Below are 23,154 nucleotides of genomic sequence, written 5' to 3' on the forward strand. Positions count from 1 at the left end.
CCACACTACTTCCAACATACAAACCTTGCTATAATCAAGTTATGGAAAGAGCAAATTCATATTGTTTCTTCTTAAGACAATGACCATCTCACCTATTGTAGAAGGATGGTGATACCAAACACCCAAAAGATAGTAAATCACAACATTGCAAGCATATATTTGGAAAAATGATAAAATTAATAACTATTTAAAACACTTAACTTGGAGCTAGATTGATCCTACACCACACATGAAACATGTTGGCCCCAAAGCTTGGCACCTCTTGTGGCATCTCTTTATGATTATGATAGAAAGCTCCAATCTCAGTTAGTAATGATTTTTCTCACCACATATCACAAATATGCATATTCTAGAATCCCTTAGATTTATGAAAAAAGTTTTAAACATATAAATATAGATATTTTAGAGGATCTAAATTTATATAGAAATGTCTAGAATAGTCTAAAACCTTTGTTTGAACTCTCTACAAGGTCACTCATATAAGCACTTATATAATCAATGTTTGTGTCATTATTGATATCATCAATATTTCTTATTGTATAAGAGCTTGTATTATCAATTCACATGTCATTGGTGATATCATCAAGACTTATACCATTACATATGTCATTAATGCTTGCATCATTGCTTGCGTAATAGTTTGTGTTAGTTCTTATGTTAGCACTTTCCTAGAAGCTTTTGACAAATTGGTGTAAATAATTGTCTCGGGGATTAGACCCTATAGTCTTTCCATGATCATGAGGCATTGGTGATGTAAGCTCTCTTCTAGTTCTTACCTCATACTCCAATCCTATTTTGTATTCGTCTTGTCTTGTGTATCATTCTTATATACCAAACTTATACTCTAAACTTGCAATCAAGAAATATAGACTAATCTTGTTATACCAATTCTCTATCAATTCAACAACTCATATTTGTGTAATATTTGTGCAAGCTATAGTTCTCGTTTTTCTCAAGTTCTTGTCTCACTTGTAACACTCTAGAACACACTTTGTGCACAACAAAAGTCTCCCAAAAGTTCTATATAAATTGATCTTGAAGTCCTACTTAAACATGTCCTAGTAAGGTTTAGATCAAATCTTCATCAATATCAATTGAGAATGGAGATTCAGAGTTACCCAATGGCCCATGATTGGAGAAGAATATGGCTATTTTCTTGACTCCATTCATGATGTCATCACATGTTTAAAGTGTTCATGCCAAAGTAATCTAATATGCTAAACTAGCTTTAGCTTAGAATCATTAATAATTTTTTAGATTAATTGAGATTATTTCTTCCTTATAACTATAAGCATCAATCTATTATTATCCTAGAAAGAGAGCTAGAAGTTTAGTTTAACCGAGTAAAAGGAGTGAAGCATTCCTAGCCATAAAGTTCCTCGAATGGGCTCATTATACTAGAAACATTAGTGGCCATAAAGTGCCTTGAACTGGCTCATTTTAATTGACCGTTGATGCGGAACACTATCGTTAAGTGACTATTATGCTCCTTATTAATATTTGAATATACTAAAATATCATCACAAAATACAAATATTTATTTATCTAGTTTTTTCTTGGATATGTTTGTTATCAATATATTAAAGACTACTCGAGTATTCAGTAGATCAAAAGTCATGATAACCACACAATTTATTACATCTTGTCTTTGGGATATCTTGTTCTTTGGACACAAACCTAATAATACCCAAACTTAAGACTAGGTTCTTATAAGACCTTTGCTCTTTGGAGTTTTTCCAAAAGCTCATTAATGTTGATTTAGAATTATAATTTTCTTTAAGAAAATGTTTTTGAGAAAGCCTAAAAAATCAAGCAACACCTTTAAAAAACCATGGTGAGAAGGATAATCAAACAATGTGCTCCAAGAACTACATGTTCATTTGTGTGTACACATATACAACACTAAATGATGATATAGTGCCATAGCCTTATTTAGGGGATAATACTCTCACCCCCTTGAATGAGGATGTGTTGCCACAACCTTACTCAAGAGAGATAGAGACTTTCTTAAACGACACATTGGTTCCATGCCCTCATCCAAGGGAGATAAAAACTCCCCTAAATGAAGAGATGGTGCCATTACCTCATTTAGGGGAGTTAGGTTTTAGGACTCCCTTGAATCAAGGGAGATGGAAATTTTCTCCAAATGAGGGCATGTCACAAAGCCCTCGTTTATGGAAGTTTTAGAAGTTTCTCAAATCAAGATGTGGCACTAAAATTCCCTTCAATGAGGGCATGATGATAAGATCTCATTCATGGGAGTTCTAAAACTCTCATGAATGAGGGTGTGATGCCATGATCTCATTTGGAGGAGTTTTTTATCTCCCCTAATTGAGGGCATGGTTCCACACCCTCATTTGGTAGAGTTTTTTATACTCTTGTTCAAGGGAGATAGAAAAACTCCCTGAAACTAGAGTACATTGTCAAGTTCTCATTAAAAGGAGTTTTTAGAGCACCTCCAAATGAGGGAATGATATCATATCCTCACATAAGAAAGATAAAAAAGCTCCCCCAAATGAGGCCATGGTGCCACCTCCTCATAAAAAGGAGATAAAAGACTCTACTAAATGAGGGCATGGTGCCACAGCCTCATTCACGGGAGATAAAAAAACTCCACTAAATGAGGCTATAGCACCACATTATTTAGTGTAGTTTTAAAACTACCCCGACTAAGGGCATGGCACCACACCCTCATTTGGAGGAGTTTGTTTATCTCCTCTAAATGAAAATGTGATATTATACTCTCATTCAAGGGAGTTTTTATCCCCCTTCTATAATGGCATTGCGCCATGCCTTCATTAATGGGAGATAAAAAACTTTCCCAACTGAGGGCTTAGTGCTATATTCTCACATAGGGGAGATAAAAACTCTCTTCAAGGAGGCTATGGTGCTACCCTCTCATTCAAGGGAGTTCTAAAATTTTCACAAATGAGAGTATGGTGCCGAATCCTCATATGGAGGAGATAATAAGCTTTCCTAATGTGGTTATTGTGCCATACCCTCATATATGTGAGATAAAGAACTCCCTCGAATGAGGATATGGTTTCATGTTCCCATTTTAGAGACTTGTAAAAGTATCTTAAAAAATCCTTTGAATGATGTCATTTTGGGGGAGTTTTTTTATCTCCTTTATGTGAGGGTATTCCACCATTCCCTCATTCTAGGGAGTTCTAAAAGCCACCTAAGTTAAAGCCTTGTGCCAGACTCTGATTCAAAGAAATTCAAAGGCTTTCCTAAAGGAGGGTATAATACTCTCTCTCTCTCTCTCTCTCTCTCTCTCTCTCTCTCTCTCTCTCTCTCTCTCTCTCTCTCTCTCTCTCTCTCTCTCTCTCTCTTTGAGGTTTAGTGTCATAGCCTCATTGAAAAGAGTGAAAAAACCTACTAAATGAGGGCATGATGCCATCCCTCTGTCACTCTCTCTCAAGTAAGGCATGGTTTTGGGGGGTCGCAACTCCCTTAACAAGTGTCTCGAGGTAGCACCTCTAGCTCCATGGAAAAGGAAACATTCCCTTATGGACTAGGGAAGGTTCATAATATGGTTGGATAGGCCAACTAGACTACCTTCCCAAGCTATAAAAGGAAGACCCCACCAAAGTCCTCATTAGTCAATCTTTCACCTAGTCAGTTCTTCTAAATAGCCTTAAGCACTTTGCGAATCATCTTTCTAGATTCCCATCTAAGGTTCATAGTGGAAGCGCGTGGGTGGACAAAGCCATCTTTATATCAACTCATTTGAAATCAAAGAAGTTTCTATGTTCTTCTCATATTTCATGTGTATTCCCTACTCCTTGCTTAGATTCTATCCACTACATTGTGTAATTTTTACATAGGAGAGTAATATAGAAGTTTTTAAAGGTTTTTTTCTAAGTTCACTTGAGTTTTTTGTTTACTTGAAAAACCTTCCTCAATGAATTGATTTTCTCATTGATTTAGACCCTAATCAATACTATATTGAGTATTAGAGTTTTATATTTCTTTTTGTGACTACTTTCCAAGTTGTGAGACTAAGATGGATAGAAAAGTGATCCAATATTATAGTAGGTTATGCCTTGAGGTTTAGATCTTCAAGTATAGATACTTTGGATATCTACTTTGCTATAAGTTGGGCTTCTAGAATCTATATATCTTGGTACTCTCCTAATTAAGATAATTCTTCATCTTCAATATTATTCATCTTATTTTGATCAATCAAAAAGATTCTAGCTCTTTTTCTCAATTCTTGGAGCAGCTTGATTAGTTGAGACCAATATTAACCCTTGTAAGAGAAAGGTTGCTAATAAAAGTAAAATAGAGTGAAAGCAAGGAATAATCAAGATGATTCAAGGTTGTCACATTTAATTTTTTTGGGATTATGATCAAGTTTAAATGAGATTAATATTATAAGCCAAGCACGTATCATCCATAAGGTGCTTTTGTAATATTTCTAAATCATCAATTATAGATGAATATGTTGAATGTTGAAATGCCAAGCTTGTGAAGTAAAGACAGAGGCGTATGAATCCAAATTACTCTACCTTAGTGAAGGTTGAATTACTCAAGCTCCTTGAAGTTGAGTTTATCTATCCAGTGGCCAATAATGAATGGGTTTCATCCATTGTGGTAGTACCTAAGAAACCTAAGAAGAATGGAAAGGTGTGAATATGTGTGGACTTCCGAAGGCTGAATTCCAAGACAAAGAAGGATCATTTTCCTATCCCTTTCACAGACCAACTTTTGGACACAGTGGCAAGCCATCAGCTTTATTCCTTCTTGGATGGATTCATCAGATATAGCCAAGTCCAAATTGCAAAAGAAGATCAATCCAAAATGACCTGCACAACCGAATGGGGAACCTATGCTTACAGAGTCATGTTGTTTGGGCTCTATAATGCCCCTACTACATTCCAATGAGTGATGATGGTCGCATTCCAAAACCAAGTGTATGACTTCATTGAGCTGTATCTAGAGACTTTTGTGTCTATAGCCTAATCCGTGAGCATTGTGGACACCTAGAGCAGTGCTTTAACAGATGTCAAGAGTACGGGATTTCTCTCAACCCCTGCAAATGCGTCTTTGGCATCTTGTCAAGAGTTCTTTTCAGCCACATTGTCTCTGCACAAGGGATAACAATAGATCCTACTAAGATTGAGAAGATTGGCATCTTAAGTGCACCAACCAACCTTAAACAATTGAGGAAATTCCTTGGCCATGTTGGCTATTACAGAAGATTCATTGCACACTTTGCGATAAAGGAAGCCCCTTTGCATAAACTCCTTAGAAAATATGCAGAGTTCACATCGACCACTGAGATTGTGAGGAGGCATTCAACACCATGAAGCAGTGTCTAATTGAGGAACCCATCTTGCAGCCTCTTGATTGAAGGAAGGAGTTCCATGTGCACACTAATGCATCATTCAAAGGCCTAGGTGCAGTCTTATGCTAAAAGGCCCCCTTAAAGTTAGATAAACCAATCTATTATGCAAGCCAAAAATAACCAATAGAGAAGGAAACTACATAGTGATGGATCTTGAATGCCTAGAAATGGTGTTTACCTTTTGGAGAAGTTTTGACACTACCTGTTGTCGATGCACTTCAAATTCTATGTGGATCATGAAGCCATGTCCTTCTTGATGAATAAGGCCAATGTGAAGGGAAGAATGATGAGATGGCTCCTTTTGTTTCAGGAGTTCCGACTTTGAAGTGGTTACCAAACCTAGCCACTCACTCTCATGTCCTGGTTGATCATCTGTCAGGAATCACTTAGAGTGATGAAGAAGAGTAGGATGATCCAAACCTTCCTTATGCTCCCCTGTTTCTGGTCAAAATTGTTACCCCATGGTATGCAGATATAGCCAACCTCTTGGAAACCCAACATTATCCCCCTAGTATCTCAAGCTATGAGAAGAAGAAGCTTCTATTGGAATTAGCCCCCTACACTCGATTAGGTGGTGCTCTATACAAGAAAGGTAAAGACGAAGTATTGTAGAGATGTGTTATAGGAGATGAGATTGGAATCGTGCTAAAAGCATGCCATAACGAGCCGTGTGGCAGATACTTTGCAGGAGAAGCGACAGCCAGTAAGGCCTTGCTTGTAGGATATTGGTGGCCGACCCTCCACAAGGATGCCTATGACTACTGAAAAGGTTATGATGCTTGTTAGAGATTGGAAAAGCATACCAAATATAGTGCCGTGTCACTGAAACCCATCCTTCTCCTAAAGCCGTTTAAGAAATGGGGAATTGATTTTGTTGGTCCCATTGATCCACCAACTTGAAGGAAATAGAATAGATACATCTTGGTCTGTACAGACTACATGATCAAGTGGTGTGAAGCCAAAGCTCTGAAGTAAGATGATGGCAACAACATGGCCCTATTCTTGTACAAGAACATCATTACCCATTTTGGCAGCCCCTAGAGCTCGTAAGTGATAGAGGTACTCACTTCCTAAACAAGATTATGAAAGAATTAAAAAATCTCTACAAGATTCACCATCATAAGTCCACATCCTATTACCCCAGAGCCAATAGCCAAGTCAAAGTTACTAATCGCATCCTTTCTTCAATTCTAACAAGAACCATTGCTCCACATTGCAGTGATTGGGACGATTGAATTATAGAGGCTCTCTCAATGTATAGAATCTCCCATAAGGCTACTACACGAGGACAAACCCCTTTTCAATTGTTTTACGACATAGAAGCCGCCTTCCCTGTTAAATTCGAGCTACCTCTTTGTGCATGGCTATCAAAAAAGACTTGGAAGATAACGAGTCACTGCAACGCCATCTCTAGTATGTGGAATGTTTAGATGAGACTCATAGGATGGCCTTACAGTGCATGGAAGCCACGCAAGCTCCTAGAAAGGCATATCATGATAGCTTCATTAAGCAAAAGGAGTTCAAGGAAGGAGACTTAGTCCTAGTCTATGATTCACGATTTGGCAAGTTTCCAGGGGTAGCAAACTTCAACAATACTGGATGGGCCCTTATAAGGTACTTTCCATCAACCATAATGGCTTTTTCCAAGTCTAGTCAGTTGATGCTTCAGATGATCCCTTCCAGATTAATGGCTATCGCCTCAAGATGTATTACCCTCCTTAGGGATCCTGATAATCATCGCCGATAGCTTCCTCATTCCTTGCACAATAGTTGATATAGATTTATCTAACACTCTTGTGATAGCCCTCTTGCTGATCCTCATGATGTGGTCTCATTCTGTTAGCCCCTCATAGCCACCTTCCACCCCTCCTTAGCTTCCTTTCCATCTGATGCATCAGAGGCGGCGAGGATGGTTCCAATACATGGCGTTCCTGCCATTCTTCTCTTTCAAAAGAAATAAAATAAATATATATATATATATATATACATATATACATATATATATATATATACATACATATATATATATATGCATGCATATATATATATATATATATATTGGTCATGGGAGAAAAGGACTTAGGTCCCTGTCATGTCGACCTATTCTTCGAGAAAGCGTGGAAACACCCTTAGGAGTAGGGTAAAAGAACAAAAAAGAAATAAAATAAAAAATAAAAACAAAACTATTATGGGAGAAAAGGAAGGAATTCCATGTCATAACAGGCCTCGTTCCAAGAAAAGGTGTCACACACCCTTGGACATGAAACTGGCTGTGGAACATGTGGTAACACCCCGTAGTCCAGGGGATAGCTGAATCTCTAGCAAACCTCTTGTAGTAGAAGTTCGAAAGCCACCTCCCTTGGTGCGCTGCATCCTACAACCCCATTGGTGCTTTTGACTTCTCTAATAGATGATATTTCCAATATGCAATCCAAGTATTGATTTGTTGGCTATCCCCTTGGGCATGCCTCTTTATCGATACTAGTTGATATCATTAACCTGAGGATGCTGATCTTCCTCAACATATCTACAATGATGTTAGATTTTATCCTAACCAAATGGGGATGTGAGTATGGGCTACTCTCTGTATTCATACAGAGCATGAGATAGAGGGTGGGGTGAGTGACCACAATCCTTGCTCTTTATATCTAACAGAGAGGTGTGATGTATGAATGGAGAGTTGCATGCACGGGATATGCCTTTCAATGTACAAAGCAAAAAATTATTCTTGTGCATGGCACTATAAGGCTCCTTAGCCTTTCTTCCTGCACCATATGCTAGCACAAGGCAGGATACACTATTGCACCATCAATTGTGCATAAGGCATACAACCTTCGCACAAGTGGTACTAAGGATTCAATCCATCGGTGCGAGGAACTTGGTTGCTCTCTTGTAATCATCAATAGAGCGTGTGACAGAGGGAGGGATGAGTATGACTGATTTCCCTTTCATCAACTTAGAGGTAAGGATTGAGGGATATTTCTACACTTAGAGATAAGTAGTTATCATTTTCCTATGCACACGTGGGACATGCCTTCTCCACCATCACTCTATACCTCATTCTCTTTGGCACAGTACACAATAAGGGTCCCTGGCATTTCTTCTTGCGCCTATGCCAAATGGGTTGGGATGAACTGATGCACCATCAACTATTGGCATACTAGAACCATTCCCTTTGTCGATTTCCAAACTCGATGAGAGCTATGGGTTTCAATCATTATTCTTTGAGTGACATGTGCCATGGAGTGAGTGACTGATCCATCATTTCCACAAGAGTGATTGTCAAGATTGAGTCTTGCAAACCTCGCCATCGAGAACCTAACCCATTTTTCAACAAGAAAGCTACCTCCCTAGGTGCTATTGCATGGTCCTTGACATGTTGGACGAGTGCAATACGTCAATCTATGGTACCTCATGCCGATGACTATTACAATCCTTCATGTAACAGTGATGGTTTCCCTCAGACATTTGCGGACCAAGTTTTTCTAACCCTTCCCCTTTTGATTTCAAGAGTCAGTCATGTTTTAAGTGTGGGGACATATGTGTATGTGTTATGATCCCATGTTAGGATCCTATTGCATCATCAATTAGATCTGTTAAGGTCTTAAGTATGGGGATGTGTCCCTACGAGTCTACTTTGCATACCCTCATGAAAATATCCCTATCGAATGATTTCATCATATCATGACATGGTCTTGTCCTAATGGGATTCCTTCCACATCCACGCATCCTCTTTTCAACCCATCTTGGGGTTGTTCCTTGTTCGTTTGCCTTTTTCATTTATTTTACTGCTTTTTCATGTAAACACATCCTACGTTCACCAAACTTAGAATCCCACCTTAAAACCATATTTGTCCCTTTAAACTGGCTACTTTTCCTTTTTACAGCCCCCTATTCTGAGTCACGAATCATGAGTTATTAATTTTTGAAGAATTTTCTGCTCATTTAATGTGTTCTCACATGAACGCACCCTTTTTGCTTCAGAACAACGATCTAATGCGATAGCCCTAACCTACACCTTCCTAGAGACATTTTCCCTTTTTACTACTCATCATTTCAATGTCAAGTTTGTCTGTTTTAATTTTTCCGTAACTTTAGGAATTTTCATATGCATTTTTTACCATTTTTTCATGTGAACCACAAAATTTGATTCTAATTGAATAACCCTATCCAGCTTGGTCCCATGCAAGATTTTCCTTTTTCCCCCATCTTGATCCAGCTTTATATACACTTTCGTGCTCTTTTTCTTCTTTTCCCATGTGAAGTCCCCCCTAATTCCATGAGAATTGCACTTTGACCTGACAAGCTTCCCTTGACATTTTTTCTTTTCATTGCTCTCCATTTTGATATACGGATTTTTTTGTATTAATTTTTGACTCTATTTTCATTGGTATTTTTGCCATTTTTCCCATGTGAACACACTCTATCGTCCGCGAAATCGCATTTAACCTTACCTATCCTACCTGTCATCATCATTCAGACATTTTTTGTGTTCACCTCGTCAGGTTTTACTCAATGGATCTCTCTCTATTAATTTTTATTTCCAATTTTAGGTGTCTTTTTTTTTTCCTTATGAATGAGTGCTATCCCTGTCAGAATTGCATTCTCATCTGACAAATCTGCCCAATATGTCATTTAGCACACTTTTCCTTCTTTTTGCATTTCATTTTACGTGCCAAATTTTTGGGAATTAATTTTTCTGTGAATTTACATTCTGCTATTAGGTGTGTTTGCGCACGAACATCCTCGATTCTAGCTTCTCAGCATGTCGACGTGTTCATCACCCCATCCTCCACTCGCACATGTTTCCCTATGTCCTCTTAGTCCCAGCACCATGATTTTCTTTACCCTTGTCCCACGCACACGTGCGGGATGAGGGTGCCGAGATAGTTGGTTAATTCAAAATTTAAAAAACACAAAAACAAAAATATGTGAGAAATACAAAAAAAACTCAAGAAAACAAATGCACCAAAACAAACACCACGAACCCACCCCATTTCCACCCCCCTTACTACCCTCCCAGCCCCTTAATTCGTAACCCCCTATCCCATTTCCACCCTACCCTATCCCATTTCCTCCTCCCTTTGCCCATGCCCACCACCCCCGCCCATTCCCCTCCTTCCAACCCTTTTCATGTATATCTAGAAGAATCTTATGTCTTTACTCTACTCTGTGAATATCAAGAACACTTGGTGTAGTGCTTTGATCAATTATGCTAGGAGTATGGGATCTCCCTCAACCCCAATAAATACATCTTTGGAGTCTCTTCAAGAGTTCTTGTCACATTGTCTCTACACAAGGAGTAGCAACAAATCCTACCAAGATTGAGAAGATTGCAGCTCTAACAACACAATCCAGTCTTAAGAAGTTCATTGCACATTTTTCAACAAAGGCAACCCCCTTGCGTAAGCACCTAAGGAAAGATGCAAAGGTCATTTGGATAGATGATTGTGAAGAAGCCTTCAACACTTTGAATAAATGTCTAATTTAAGCATCTATCTTGCAATCTATTGATTGGACAAAGGAGTTTCATGTGCATACTAATGCATTTATAGAAGGTTTAAGTGTAGTCTTATGCCAAAATGGCTCCTCAGAGTTGGATCACTCCATTTACTACAGAAGCAGTAAGATCACTAATCAGGAAAGGAGCTACAAAGTAAAATCACTAATCAATCCTAAATAAACTCCCATCTTCATGATAACCCTACATTGGGGAACCTTAATGACCACATGAATGCTCGTATGTTTAGTGAGCCCTCTAGAAGCTCCATCAAAATACAGAGTATAAACCCATGCTAAATTGATAGGCCATACCATAGTAATCAACCTACTCGTACTTATGATAATCAAAATCAAGCCGAGAGAGAGGATGTATAATAGGCACAATCCCTCCTTTCTTGTTGAACTTGATAGGAATGCTAGTTAGAATTTGTTGACAATGGTGGCAGTAGACAATTTCCCACATAAAGGATCAATTTTTACCACTCAGTAACCTAATACCCTTTGCTACACCAGATCACTCAACCTTGGTGGTAACATTGCTCTCAAGGTATGGATGCTCCAAATAGGGAATGATGCATCCCATCCACTCGTCTTGATACCTACTGCACGTTAAAGCTTCATCCCAAAGGACCTGCACAAGCACCAAGCCTACCGTCATCCCTTACATATATTAAGGCTTCAACTTATTAAAGTTGACTTTGGTCTTAAACTCTACCCCCTGCAAATCTCCTAAAAGGGCCGTAGAGCCATTCCTTCCTAAACGTACAATCTTATATGGTCCATCCCATTTGGGTTCTAATTTTCCTGGAAAGATCTCCCAACAAGCATCATAATACAACACTAACTGACCTTTCATAAATTTGTACTTCTTAGCCGGAAGATCATGAAGGGCTTTCATTATGCTCTTTCTTACTTCTTGATACAGCAAAGTGTGCAACCAAATCTCATCAAGATGTGCCAAAGATGTGTTTGAAGTCAAAGAAGGGTTGGAGCTTTAACAGTGTAGAGTAGAGAGCTCACACAGACACACAAAGCTATTCCTCTTGAAGTCACCAAGGACTTTGACATGGGTCCCATAGGTCTCAGCCCCATTCGGTAAATTACAAACAACGTTGAATTTTCCCAATTACTTTAATGCACACAACATAATGCCATGCCTTCATTTTAATGCTTACAATTTTGATATAATCCATGCGTTATTTTATGCCACACATGCAAAGGTACTTTCTATGCATGCAATCTTAACATTATCCTCTAAGTAATTATTTACACGATCTATAACCTTCTTGAGTGATCTAACTTTATGTGATCATTATATGAGTCTAGCTGCACTTTAATCTTTTCTGTAGATTATTACATGTACCTGAGAATACTTCTTGCGATATGGAGATGCATTTTATTTCTTTTAATGTCCTCTGAAATGCATTTTAAGCAAGAACTTGTGCAAGGAGCAATGCACTTAATGCAAGAATTCATGCAAGACACTTTTTGGTAATTTACGATGCAATTATCTAATTGATTTCACCTATTATGATGTCATCTTACAACGAAAATTATCTTGTTTGTTACATACATCACAACTAAGTTCATACCTAGGAAATTATCAAATACACAATTAATGTGATGCATGTGAGTATGATTTTCACCATAATAACTATAACCTATGTTTTAATAATAGAACAACCTGGGTTTGGAGTGATGTCTTGATTCCAGTGGTATTGATGCCTGATGAACCATTCACGGTTGTGGTGCCATCTTGATTCGAGCCACCATCCACACTTGCAAGGTTTCTAGCCATCCTTGTCGAACTATGCTTCGGGGCCATACTCAAAGGCGAGCGTACGAGAGATAGAATTCTCACACTCTCCTATGTAAGATTCTCACCGCCTCTCCTTGAGTGGAGAAAATATAATGAAGGGGAGGGGCGTATTTTCAGAAATATGAAGGGGTGTGTGACCTTCCTTTAAGAGGGGGAAAGGAGAAACTCCAAAAGCTTCCCCCCCCCCTCTCTCTCTCTCTCTCTCTCTCTCTCTCTCTCTCTCTCTCTCTCTCTCTCTCGTGATGATGAGGGGAGGGGGGGGGGAGGGTTTCTGATCACGGGGGAGGAGCTTCCCCTTTATAATGGGGAGGGGAGGTTGTATATTGGGGGGGGGGGGGGGGGGGGAAATGACCGTTAACGGCTGGCACCCCTTCCACCTGGTGGGGCTGCATGCCCCCCTCTCTCTTTCTTTACTTCCTCTCTCTCTCTCTCTCTCTCCCCACCACGCAGTCGGTAGGGGGAGAGAGGGAGAGAGTAAAAAAAATTAAGTTAATTTTTAAAAAATTAAGAAGGAGGGTGTTCTTATGGGGAAGTTAGGGGGGGTGTATTACATCCTCTTCCCCTTAGAGGATTCAAGATGTCCTCATCTCGAGAAGACCTTGGGATATTGTTGATTGAGAGTATTTTCATCCATCCAGGTGGCATCCTCTTAGGGATAATCTTTCCACTGGATGAGATATTCTCTCAAGGTCCTTGATCTCAAATGCCTCTCCCTAACATCTAGAATTCTATCAGGGGGTAGCTCAAGGACTCCTTGGCTAGGCATTACAATTTGTTGGTCATCAAGTACATGATTCGGATTAGGTAGATACTTTTTCAATAGGCTAACGTGGAATACATTATGAATCTTTAGAGTTGTAGATAGCTGTAGTCTATAAGCATGAGGCACTAGGCACTTGGTGATCTTATAAGGTCCACAATACCTTGGACTTAGCTTCTTGTACTCTCCCAAGGATAGTGAACTCTTTTTAAGGCATACAAAGATGAAGACCATATCACCTTCAACGAAGGATGCCCATACAATGCTTGAAAAGGGGTCATCTGAATACTCTGTTGGTAAGAAGCATTGTAGGCAAACTCAACCAGTGGTAAGTATTAAATCCACTTTTTGGGTTCGCGACAACAGTATGCCCTAAGCGTATCTTCAATGACTTGATTGACTTGTTCTGTTTGACCATCAGTTTGGGGATGGTAAGCTGTACTGAAACAAAGTTGAGTTCCAATAGCCTCAAAGATAGCCCTCCAGAAGTGTGATGTGAAAAGAGAATCACGATCACTAATGATACTTCTGGGTAACCCATGAAGTTTGAATATTTCCTTGATGAATAATCTTGTGATGTCTAAAGCTTTATAGTTTGTCTTGACAAGGATGATATGTGTGATCTTGGTGAGCATATCTACTACAACCATAATAGAGTTATATCCTCCCTGAACTTGGGGTAAGCCAACAATGAAGTCCATACTAATGAACTCCCATTTCATTTGGGGAATGTCAAGTGGTTGCAATTTTCCAAGCATTTTCACATGTTTTGCCTTAATGCGTTGACAAGATAAACATTCCGTGACATATTTGAGTACGTCTCCCTTGAGCCTTTCCCAATAATAGCTCTATTTGATCGCATTGAGGGTCTTGGCATAACCAGGATGCCCTGAGAAAGGGGAGTCATGGGCTTCCCATAGTATCTTCTGCTTGAGAGTTAGGCTTGCAAGGATATATAATCTTTTCCTAAAGTAGACAAGCCCACTATTGATGGAGAATTCTTGATACTTCGTCTTTAGCTTCGGGTCCAGATCCTTGATAGGGATCTCCCTTAGCATTTTCCGATAGACTGGGTCACGATATGCCCCTTCTTTTGCTAGCTCAAGATTGGGGTTGTTTGGCATTGATACCTTTGTGGCTAGAGACCTTGTTGTTGATGGATCTTGCAAAATGAGAGAATTTAAAAACGCCTTGTGAGACTGAGTGCATTGGCAGCTACATTCTCTTTTCCATGCCTATATTTGATTTCAAAATCATATTCTTCCAGCACTTCGATCCATGGCGTTGCCTCATATTGAGCTCATTCTGAGTGAAAATCCATTTGAGACTCTTGTGGTCCGTTACTAATGAAAATTTATTACCTATCAAGAAATGTCTCCAAATTCTGAGAGCATGGATGATAGCCAACAGCTCCAGATCGTGGATAGCATAATTCATTTTATGGCTCTTCAATTTTCTTGAAGAATATGCTTCAGGATGACCTTCTTTCATAAGAACACATCCTAAAGCAAGTGGGCTAGTGTCAATTACCACTTCAAACTCGTTACTAAGATCAGAAAGTTTCAGGATGGGTGCTCATACTAAGCTTTGCTTTAGTTTGTCAAAGCTGGTCTGTTCAGCAAGTGACCATACAATTACTACTTGCTTCTTTAGTAGATCAGTCAGAGGTGCTGCAATCAAAGCATAATCTATAATGAAAATTCTATACCACCCTGTCAACCTAAGAAAACTTTGTATTTCTTTGATAGAAGTCGGTGTTGGCCATTCCGAAACATCTCTAAACATAGCTGGATCTACTGAAACTCCTTCTGCTGATACAATGAATCCCAGATATTCAATCTGTCGCTTGAAAAATACACAGTTCTTCTTCTTGGCATAAAGCTTGTGTGCTCTCATTGTTTCAAGAACAATGCGAGGCTAGGGTTCATGATCCTTTCCCTATTTTGAGTAGATGAGGGTATTGTAAAAAAAGATGAGCACAAAGTCATCAAGATAGGACCTAAAGATATCCTGCATTAACCTGTTGAAGGTAATAGGAGCATTCGTCAGCCCGAATGACATCAATAGGAATTTGAAGTGTCCATACCTTGTACTGAATGCAGTATTCGGAATATCTTCTTCTTTGATCCTTATCTGGTAATATCCAGATCTGAGATCTATCTTTGAGAAGATCTTCGCCCCTTAAAGACGGTCAAGTAATTCATCTATTCTTGAAATGGGGTATTTATTTTTTTTGGTTGCTTGATTCAACCCTCTGTAGTCAATGCATAGGCAAAGCGTTCCATCTTTCTTCTTTTGGAACAACACTAGAGCTCCCCATGGAGAACTGCTAGGTCGGATGTAGCCTTGATCTAACAGTTGCTTGAGTTGCTCTTTCAGTTTGATAACTTTCGGAATGGACATCTTATACGGCCTCCTAGGGACCGGTGCAGCTCCTGGCACAAGTTTGATTTCATGGTCGACTTCCCTTTGGGGAGGAAGTTCTGTTAGATCTTCAGGGAATACGTCTACATATTCCTTTAACCATGAGGGCTCTTCTCCAGATTCTCGATTCTGATCTAGCTTATTTAGTTTAATCAGATAGATAGGTAGGCCTTTTTAAACACCTTTTATTATCTGTGTTGCTTTTGCTAACTGTATTTTTGGCACTCCCTCCAGGCGTTTAACATGAAGCATTAAGTATTTTGCCTTTAATTAGTTCCTTGAGCAAAGAATTTCAAACAGTGTACCTAAGTATACAATCACGATCATTACAGTGGTCGTTCGTATGACTAATTGCTAAGGTGTGATTCCTTTTTCCCAAATGCTCCCAGCATTCGATCTTGGATCGTTCGTGACTTGGCGAGATTCCAGGGGCTTGGCAAGCTAGGTTGCTTGTTTCCCCTTTTTGTTTGGGTTAGGGTTTGTACCCTACTGACCCTAATTGTCATTACCTTAGGTCTCCTTGTAAAGTAGATCATGGATAACCCTGTCATCCTCGGTTGGTCAGCTTGCTGGTTATCTCCTAGATCCCTTGAAGTACTTACGTACCTTTATCTTTGATCTTAATTGATCAAGATTTCCTATCCCCTTGACCATGGTTGGTCAAGATGGTTCTGTTTAGAACAGTTCCTACTCTGTCCTAAGTATAATCTTCTTAAGCCCTCTTAATAATACTCATAGGCACTTAAGCTTTTACCTATCCCTCTTGAAGTCACCAAGGACTTTGACATGGATCCCATGCGTCTCAATCCCATTTGGCAAATTACAAATAACGTTGAATTTTCCCAACGACTTTAATGCACGCAATGTAGTATCATCCCTTCATTTCAATGCTTATAATTTTGATATAATCCATGCGTTATTTTATGCCACACATGTGAAGGTACTTTCTATGCATGCAATCTTAACATTATCCTCTAAGTAATTATTTACATGATCTATAGCCTTCTTAAGTAATCTAACTTTATGTAATCATTGTATGATACTAGCTGCACTTTAATCTTTTCTACAGAATATTACATGTACCTTAGTATCCTTCTTGCGATACGGAGATGTACTTTGTTTCTTTCAATGTCCTCTGAAATGCATTTTAAGGAAGAACTTGTGCAAGGAGCAATGCACTTAATGCAAGAATTCATGCAAGACATTTTTGCTAATTTAGATGCAATTATCTAATCGATTTCACCTACTATGATGTCATCTTACAACGGAAGTTATCTTGTTTGTTACATACATCACAACTAAGTTCATACCTAGGAAATTATCAAACATGCAATTAATGTGATGCATGTGAGTATGATTCTCACCATGATAAGTATAACCTATGTTTTAATAATAGAACAACTTGGGTTTGGAGTGATTTCTTGATTCCAGTGGTATTGATGCCTGATGAACCGTTCGAGGTTACGGTGCCATGTTGATTCGAGCCACTATCCACACTTGCAAGGTTTCTGGCCATCCTTATGGAACTACGCTTCGGGGCCATACTCGAAGGCGCACGTACGAGAGATAGAATTCTCACACTTTCCTATGCAAGATTCTCGCCGCCTCTAGTTGAGTGGAGAAAAGATAATGAAGGGGAGGGCCGTATTTTCAAAAATGTGGAGGGGTGTGTGACCTCCCTTTCAGAGGGAAAAAGGAGAAACTCCAAAAGCTTCCCTCTCCCTCTCTCTCTCTCTCTCTCTCTCTCTCTCTCTCTCTCTCTCTCTCTCTCTCTCTCTCGTGATGATGATGGGGGGGCTGCAATGCAGACAACGAGGGGGGGCCTTGTTCACGAGGGAGGGGAGGGCTGCGTGCTGACCACCAGGGAGGAGGGAGGGGGGGCTTCCCCTTTATAATGGGGAGGGGAGGTGGTATATTAGGGGGGGAGACGGCTGTTAACGGCCACCACCTCTTCCACCTGGGGGGGTTGCATGCCTCCCTCTCTCTTCCTTTACTCCCTCTCTCTCTCTCTCTCTCCCCGCCACGTAGTCGGCAGGGGGAGAGAATAAAAAATGTTTAGTTAATTTTAAAAAATTTTAAGAAGGGGAGGCGTTCTTATGGGGAAGTTACAGGGGGTATATTACAAATAGAGAGATCACGATTTTCTTTAGGACAGATTATTATAATCAATGTATCATAGTAAAATATAATAAAGATTGCTTACTTATTGAACCAACGACAAGAATGAGTGTGTTACAAAGAGATCATATTTCATTTGATTGGAATTGTGTAAGGCCTATAAGCTCATTATTGCACAAGTGTGTATGCTTCTTCCTTTCACCAATAAGCTTTTTGCTTATAAAATAAAAGACACCTCACCAAGGATGAGACAACTTCAAGTGGGTGAAGTTGGATGTATTCCTCCATGGCTAGAGGAAAACAATATTGTGCTGGCATATATAGATAGGTATGATAATTTAACCAAACATATTGTGGTACATGAAGTGGATAGAGAAAAAAAAAGGAATGTAAATTAGCATGGTTGAAGAAAGATCACAACCAAAATAACTTATGGGAAGTTTCTATGAAGGATAATTACACGAGAGACTAGAATTGTTGTATAGCAATAGTATATGGATGGTTGATAAGGAAAAGGAGGAGATAAATATTACCCTATGAAGAATTATGTATTTTTTCAGAATCATGGATATCCTAAATTTATGCAAAACAGACATGTGTTCATAAGCTATATATATGTCTATAAATGTAAGTACTTTTTACAATGTCTTTTCTATTAAATCAATCCAAGTTTCATATGCCTCTAAGACTAATATTTATCATTTTGTAAAAGATTAGTATCTTAAATGTTTTATTTTACTTGCATTTATATTTTTTTTCAAGTTATATTCTGTGATGGCCTCTAATGAGATCACGACTGAAGATACATCAATATATGAGCAAATATGTTTGCCTCCACCATGAAACAACCACAATCCTAATAAGAAATATGGAAGAAAATATCTCATTGCATATTATAGCAATACATAAAACCAAATTTATTGTGTAAATCAAGCTACTATAAGATGGTGGGTAAAATATATTGAAGAAAAATATAAAGATTTGCAATACAAACTTGACTTGTAACAATAGATAAAATATTACATTGAGTCTAAGCATCATGAGATTAGGCCACTAGAGTTTCCAAGGGCAACTTATATTTGGAGAAAAGAAGATATCTATCCATATATCTTTCCAAATATGCAAACAAATAGAAAGTTTAACAAAACAAAATATCATAAACTTATTAGAGAGCTCCTCTATGGTACACTCTTTTACATGTATTACAACTTACTTTATTTTCTATGCTTACTTATAGTGCAATTTGTAAAAATCAAGTACTTCTATAGTTGGAGAAGATGTTAAAGATGATTAAGAGAAGAAGTTCAATAGGTTTATTTCAAAACTTTTATTTATTTTTTGAAGTTATATTTTTTTGAATTATAATTTGGTTTATATAATTGTACTAATATAAAGTTTACTTTTTTTCTTGTATTTTCTTTAAAAATATTATAACAATCCCAAGCTTCTAACAATGAAAACAATTAGTTTGGATCATAATGCATGTGGCACAAATGGAGGTTTATCAATAAAACTATGATGTAAGTCACTGATTATTATTATTTTAAATATTTACGCTTTTTATTTGATTACTAAGTTTTCTTTTGAACAAGATAGAGATAGAGGATATTTTTTGTCCATAACTATCTTTATATACATAGCATGATTCAAATCACATTAAAAATGATGAAAATTTTAATACGGTGAGCATGATATTCATAATTATTTTTAATGATAAATTTAAATTATTTTACTAACATATGTTATGCTATTTTAAGAATGGCATAGTTAGGAAGTATAGATCATTTACTGACCTTCTTGTACATGGTACATAAGTTAATCATCTTCAACACTTTGTAAAAATTAAATATTAATACTATTTTTTGAAAACAATATAGTTCAAAAATACTATATTAAAAAATAATATAATATTTCTAAATAAAAAAACAAATGAGTCCCAAAGGCAATAAGATATTTCTCCTTCACTTTATCTCTATAATTTGTATTAAATATTATCTTTATTTAAGTTATTTATTTTATCTTTTAGCGAAGCAAAAAGATAAAAGATAACATGAAGGAAAAAAAAAACCTTCAAGGGATATAGAGAATCATAATAAGATTGCGGTATTTTCAGTGTCTCTTAAAGATAAATATATATGTCTTTATTTTGATAACTTAGCCCTTTTATGATACTTAACAAGGGAATCCGATTGAAAACTCCAATGTATAGCTAGCTAGGAGTCATACCAATATACTTGTTAAAGGCCAATTATCTCAGGTTATATGTGTTACGTTTATTTAGTGTATGTGTATATTGCTAAATATGTAAATATGAATTATTTTTACTAAAATCATTTCTAAAAAATATAGAGTATGTTGACTGAGGTGGATGAAGAAACAATCTTGTTAGAATATTTGAATATTACTTTGTAGCTTAATTCTATTATTCTTTTTTGAAACTATAGATTGAAAAAACACTATGTTAAAAAATAATGCAATCGTTCTAAATTTTTTTTAAAAAAAGAGTCCCAAAGATAACAAGATATTTGTCATTATTTTTATCTCTATAATTTTATTTAAAATATTATCTTTGTTAAATTTATTTGTTTTTATGTTCTAATGGAGCGAAAAGATGAAAGATAACATGAAGAAAAAGAAAGAAAAAAGCTTCAAGAAATATAGAGACACATAAAATAAATTCAAGGTATTTTGAGTGTCTCTTAAGATAAATATAGATGTCTTTATTTCGATAACTTAGTCCTATTATGATACTTAATAGGGGATTGAAAACTCCAGTGTGTAGCTAGCTAAGTGCCATGCTGCCAAAACACTTGTTAAAGGCCAATCATCTCAGGTTATATGTATTGTGTTTATTTAGTGTATGTGTGTATTGCTAAATATGTAAATATAAATTGTTTTCAATAAAATCATTGTTTAAAAAATGTAGGGTATGTTGAGTGAGGTGGATGAAGAAACAATCTTATTAAAATATTTGGATATTGCTACGGTGGATGAGTTATATATATCATGAAAATACACTTTGAACATGATCAAGAGAGATCCCACTTTTCCTATGAATCGTATAGAGCATAATGTGGATACCGTGAGAAATGCCATAATACAATGGCTTGTGGTTGAAAAACGAGTTATGATATGATCATTGGAAGTTTAAGCCTAGATGATGTTTGTGTAGTAGAATAGAGACAATTGGGATTTCACATCATAATATGCTACTTTTCTATTGTGGGCATTGGCAAAATTTTTCTTATTCACTTGTACTCTATTAAAAACAGTTTTTGAATCAAGTTTTTTCCCTATTATTATTTATCTTAGAGATATAGAAATGTCACTCTACGAGATTTTATTATGTCACTATAGGCTAAGTTGTATGATAAAGTTACTACGTGGATGTTATATGTTATAATTTCTTATATGATGGTAACTTTTTCGATGAAGTTACTATATAGATAATGTCTACTTATGAAGTTACTATATAGTAACTTTTTTGACAAAGTTATTATATAGATAGCTATGATAATAAACTTCCTATATAATAAATTAACAAAAAAAAAGCATTCCATTTAGTAAGTTAACTAGAAAAATCTCTCTATATTGAAAACTATATTTTAAAATTGGCAATCTAGTAAATTTTGAAATTTACTATACTAAACTATTTCTAATTATATGAAAATGTAACTAGCATCATTCTAGACTTACATTTACAAGGAAATATGTTTAACTATCCATTCACAAATGTGCGCCATATAATGAAGCGTAGCATAATCATCTACGTCATGTTGCCTATTGTTTACGCATGTGATATACCATGTGGCATCACATATTGTGTCTCCCATTCCTAACATACTAGGAGCATGCATTTTCTCTTCATCTAGAACTTTATGATGTAGAGGATAATATTCGAAATTTTCATTCAAGGGCTTTACCCTAAGGGATAATATGGGAGCCATAGTGGTGGGATTGCACTTGGGTATCTTTGTGGCTCAACATTGTTCTTATGCAATACTTCAGTTGTTCAATGCTATTATGATGGTATCCCATTCCCTCAAGAATGGGATTCTAGTTTTGGCCTTCTACTCTAAGCCATAGATCTCGTTCATAATAGCTTGAGGAAAAAGATAGGTGCAATATGAAGAAATGGGCATAATAAGTTTGGAGTCAAGATTTGGATAGGCTTTATTTAATCTTGCATGGAGAAGCCAAAGTGTGTTTATATTCTTGCTATGTCACTGCTAATGCAATTATTTCATGGCTTTAGTCTTCTAGTAAGGCTCCTATATTAGTTAAGAGGCATCATATCCTAGTACACTCATCAGGGCATCTGCATGTTACATAAAACAAGAGATCATTGCTAACCAATTTCTTTGGTTGGTTTGTATCCCATCTCTACAATTGATCTTTTTTGTAAGTTGGTTTTAACACAATAGAAATTTTGGATTTCATGGTGCTACCTAGCAATAGATTTATATACGTTATCTTTAGATTTCTCTTTCATCGACGATCGGTCTTGTCCACATTCTCCATTTGAATGGATTCTCTTTTAGCTGAGAGGGAAGTAATAGTAAGAAAATACAACATTGTGTCATATGTACATTGGCATTAGAAGAACTGTAAATGTAGTACCAATAAATTGAGAATGACTGTAGGCTCAAATCCTTCATTGGATTAGAAGAATTTCATGGTTATTGAGTCTTTGAAGTAGATACCAATGTCAAACTCTTATGGTTAGATTGCCTTTCCTTTCAAATTCAAGATTGCTCTATAAGCAACATCATTTGATTGATATTGTTCCATTTCCCTTTCAAATTCAAGGTTGCTCTATGATCAATTGTGTGGGGTTGCTATTGTCCTATTTCCCACTTCCAAAATTATTGCTTTCTGGCTTATTCATATGGTTGGAAGTTACAAGGGCCAAGTATGATTGTTTTTGGGTGGCCTTGGCATATTTTTTTCTAAAAACAACAACTTGTTTCTTTGTTTTCTATGTCATCATTTGCATTGATGACTTAATCTATGATTCATCTGATATATTGGGTAGTTCTCAAGTATTGATGCTGGTTGCATTCACTAAGACAAGAGTTCAAAGTTGTGGTGGTGTCAAGAAGTTATCTTCTGAGGCCTTGGTAGCCATATCAATCTAGTTTCTATAGATTAGTTTTAAGCATGCAAGAGGGCTTTAGG

The sequence above is a fragment of the Lygodium microphyllum genome, chromosome 5 (genome assembly GCF_053477565.2).
Source record: "Lygodium microphyllum isolate KBCC chromosome 5, Lygodium_microphyllum_v1.1.10, whole genome shotgun sequence".
Taxonomy (NCBI): Eukaryota; Viridiplantae; Streptophyta; class Polypodiopsida; order Schizaeales; family Lygodiaceae; genus Lygodium; species Lygodium microphyllum.